Source organism: Leucoraja erinacea, unplaced genomic scaffold (genome assembly GCF_028641065.1).
Source record: "Leucoraja erinacea ecotype New England unplaced genomic scaffold, Leri_hhj_1 Leri_217S, whole genome shotgun sequence".
NCBI classification, from domain to species: domain Eukaryota; kingdom Metazoa; phylum Chordata; class Chondrichthyes; order Rajiformes; family Rajidae; genus Leucoraja; species Leucoraja erinaceus.
The window spans coordinates 197,883-202,464 of record NW_026576118.1 but is presented as its reverse complement, the minus strand read 5'-3'; the positions used below and the strand labels follow the sequence as shown (position 1 = coordinate 202,464).

The following is a 4,582-nucleotide window of genomic DNA, read 5'->3' as shown; positions in this document are numbered from 1 at the left end:
TGGAGTTCGAAGATTGGAGTAACGAGTCGGGGAAACTTGGATGTATCTTACAGTTTTGGTCTCCTAATCTAAGGAAAGACATTCTTGCCATAGCGGGAGTACAGAGAAGGTTCACCAGACTGATTCCTGGGATATCAGGACTTTCATATGAAGAACGACTGGATAGACTTGGTTTATACTCTCTAGAATTTAGGAGATTGAGGGGGGATCTTATAGAAACTTACAAAGTTCTTAAGAGGTTGGACAGGCTAGATGCAGGAAGATTGCCCCCGATGTTGGGGAAGTCCAGAACAAGGGGTCACAGTTAAGGGTAAAGGGGAAATATGTTAGGAGTGAGATGAGAAAAACATTTTTCACTCAGAGTGGTGAATCTCTGGAATTCTCTGCCACAGAAGGTGGTTGATCCATTATCTATTGCGGACAACATTTGACCACGCCCTTTACTCTAAGCGGCCAATCATCGGCCATCCACCACTGACTGTGTTACATAGCACCTAGCAACAATTCTCCCGGCCCGACCAATCAGACGACGGGCCTCCCCCCATAATGGCGAGGTATAAATAGCGCGACCGGCGGCGTCAGCCAGTCATTGTCGAGGACTGCGGTGATCACCGACATTATGGTGGGTGACGAGGTAGAATTCCGAGGACCGCCGCGTTCCATGGAGACAGGCAGCTGATTGGTGAACGGGAGCCCTCTGTGGGCGGCGTGCACCAATTGGAGAAATGCGAGCGGTCCTCAGAGAATCCTGTTATCGCCGGGAGACCCAGTTGACAACGGGTCGTGCACACAGACGGGGGTGGGTTTCTTGTGACGGAATCGGGGGAGGCGGAGGGGGAGGAGTTATACTTCGAGCATAGGAAGAATCATCAAGCGAGAATGGGTGACACGCCGGGTGACTTTAAGCACCACCTTCTCTCAATCGTATCCACATCCGATACTAATCCGTGTGTCCCCCCCCCCCCCCCCCCCCCCCCCATCTCCACCGCGAGTGAATTTCAGTTCACGTCGGCCAGGCCGGGTGCCAGATCGGCAACGCTTGTTGGAAGCTGTATTGCCTAGAGCACGGGATGGACAGATGCCCAGTGTCAAGACCATCGGGGCCGGAGCGAGACGGCGGCGGGCAAGCACGTACCCCGGGCTGTGTTGCTGTGTTCGTCGATTTGGAGCCCACGGTGATCGTTAATTTGGAGTGGCGGGCGAGGGCTCATGTCTCTGGGAATGTCTCGAAACCTCCCCGCGTCGGGAATGAAGGGCGTTGTGGCGCTAATTAGTCCTCCCCTGAAGACGAGGTGTGTACCGGCACCTAACGGGAGCTCTTCCACCCCGACCAGCTCATCACCGGAAAGGAGGACAAGGCAAATAACGAAGCCCGGAGACACTGCTCGGTCGGCAAGGAGACCGTGGACCTGGTGATGGGTCGCATACGAAAGACGGTAGGTGGACATTCAATGGAGCTTCCCAGAATTCTTGTTTTACCTCGGAACTTCCGAGAGTGCGTTCCCGTCCCAAGCGCCATCTGAGAAATGTGTTTCTTGTCCTATGATATTTCCACACCTCAGGAAATGGGTTCTCAAAATGTTCCCTACGTATATATATCGTATTTGCATAAATATCTATCAGGCCTCCGAAATGAATCATCCAGATTTGCCCAAGCAATCCGCGTAAATCATCTATATCAGTTTCCATACAGTATCACTCCATGATTGCATGAATTACATTATTTGAATAAATATCTAGCCAGTCTCCGACCACAAAAACAATCCAGGTTTTTTGTTTAGCTAAAAGCCTCAAATATGGGCATGATTCGAGAGAAACTCATCTGCTACCTCATCTAAGTTTACACGTCCTGCCAGAAATGGAGCAACCGGAACAGCACATATTGCTCTCAGAGCTGTATATCTTTATTGACATGTCAATCCAAATTTAGCTCCGGTTGTCCCTTGCTGTAACCCGTCGGAGGCCGATGAACGTTCCGAATTTCGGAAGTGATTTTGACAGAAATGTGGATGGGAACTGTTCACGCGACTGGCGACTCAATATAGACAAACCTTCCCAGCCCTGACTGCCAAACAGATTAGCATTTAGGTGTTGGGATAGGTTATGAAAACCATGTCGCGCGATCACTCGAGTCCTATCTTTGTGCGCTTAACCTCAGATGTAGATTGATAGCGTTCATCAGTAACGTCACATCCGATCTTCTATTTATGATTTCCGCTTGACTTCCACACTAGGCCGACCAGTTCACCGGACTGCAGGGGCTCCTCATCTTCCACGGTTTCGGCGGCGGCACCGCCTCGGGCGTCACCTCCCTCCTCATGGAGAGACTCTCCGTCGACTACGGCAAGACATCCATGCTGGAGTTTTCCGTTTACCCGGCGCCGCAGATCTCCACCGCCGTGGTCGAGCCCTACAACTCGGTGCTGGTCACCCACTGCACCCTGGAGCACTACGACTGCGCCTTCATGGTGGACAACGAGGCCATTTACGACGTGTGCCGGCGGAAACTGGACATCGAGCGCCCCACCTACACCAACCTCAACCGCTGTTGGCGCAGATCGTGTCGTCTATCACCGCCTCGCTGCGCTTCGACGGCGCCCTCAACGTGGACCTGACTGAGTTCAAAACCAACCTGGTCCCCTACCCGCGTATCCACTTCCCGCTCGCTACCTACGCGCCCCTGCTTTCGGCCGAGAATGCTTACCTCGAGCAATTATCTCTCTCTTCCACAGACTCACAACTCTCTGTGTGAAAAAGTGTTTCCTCCACTCCGTTCTAAATGACTTGCCTCTTATTCTTAAACTGCGGCCCTGGTGTGGACTCCCCCAGCATCGGGAACATGTTTCCTGCCTCGAGCGTGTCCAAACACTTAATAATCTTAAATGTTTCAATAACAATCCCTCTCATCCTTCTGAACTCCAGAGTATACACGCCCAGCCGCTCCATTCTCTCTGCACATGACAGTCCCGCCATCCCGGGAATTAACCTTGTAAACCTACGTTGCGTCCCTCAATAGCAAGAATGTCCTTCCTCAAACGGCTGGAGGAATTCAGCAGATTGAGCAGCATACCCGAGGGAAAGGAATTGTTGATATTTTGGGTCGATGCTCTGCTTCACAAATGGGAGTGGAGAGGGCAGATAGCTGGATACTGCTGACTCCCTAAAGACACTTCCATTGACTACTGCGAGATCCTGCGTTAGTACATTTTGTACCAGCCATACATCAAGAAGCTTGTGTAGCTGGAAGTTGCCAAACACCGTATGCTGATAATGGCGCTAAATTGGACGAGTCGACATACTTTTTGCGTCCTACTTTCTCGTCATCTACCCATTGGTGTGTTTAGGTCTTTCAAGAGATGCGACTGACTAGGTGGTGTTTAAGATATTACAATTCAATAGCACGATCCAGGTGGGGGGACGACAAGAGTTTTAGAACACGACCAAGTGTGTTTAATGGCCCTATGCACGGGCAACGGAACAATTAAATGATTCATTGCTGCAGCCTAACGGGTCGGTTAACGCAAACACACAAATATAAGTATAAGCAGCATGTCGTAACCCCTGACACCGGTACTAATCAATAATCTGTCTATCTCTGCCTTGAAACAAATGATTGGAGTATTGTTGTCATTAACATTTCCGCTCTGAAATATACCAACTGTCTAGCCGGTGTTAAAATCTTCAGCGAAACACATAGTGCTGGGGAAAGTCAATGGGCAAGGCAGCATCTGCGGAGAAACATGAGGGGGGACCTCATTGAAATATGCAGAATAGTGAAAGGCTTTGAGAGGGTCGATGTGGAGAGGACGTTTCCACTAGTGGAGCAGTCTAGGACTAGAGGTCATCCCTTATTGGCATGGGAAACAACATGCCAATAAGGGATGAATCGTTTGATTGAAAAATCCGGCCTCAGCGAGTTATCGAACACATTGTGTCCAAGCCGCGCGTGAAGTAGTCGGGCATTTGCTAATCCCATTTCCTGCCACGATGTGATTCGGATCTGCGCTCTTCGGTTAAAGCGAGATATGAGATAGTCTGGGAGAATGGCATTATTGTGGTGTATTAGATCACGGTGGATATGGGTAAAGTGACCCATGGTCTCTTCAGGATAGAGGACTCACAAATTAGAGGGAATAGCCTTCCGGTTAGAGGAGCGAGATTAGTGAAGGGCAGTTTCCACAAAGGGGAGTGCGAGTCCGAAACGAGCTGCCGGAAGAAGCGAATGGAGCGGCTGGAGGGTAAGATTGTTTTTAAACATTGGACAGATATATGAACTGGTAAGGTTGCGAGCGATATGGGCTAAATACAGGTAGGTGGGACTAGCCCAGTAATATAATCTGATCGGCATGGACAAGGTTGGCCGAAGAGCGTGTTTGCTGCGTGCTGTAGAGTTTGTACGACTCTATGAAGTCGTTCCGTTGCCTTCTCTGACCCGGCTAATCGAGTGTTCGATCTCACACTTCCTAAATTATGTAATGTCTCTGTCCCACTTAGGAAACCAGAACGGAAACCACTGGAGACTTTGAGCCCCACCTAAGGTTTCCATGCGGTTCCGGTAGGTTCCCGGAGGCTTTTGTCATAT

The 4,582-nt window shown here is 50.2% G+C and overlaps 1 pseudogene; it reads left to right on the top strand.

The window, feature by feature from the left end:
- The first annotated feature begins 1,016 nt into the window (after positions 1-1,016).
- On the top strand, positions 1,017-4,160 carry LOC129716357 (tubulin alpha chain-like; annotated as a pseudogene).
- The last annotated feature ends 422 nt before the right edge of the window (positions 4,161-4,582 follow it).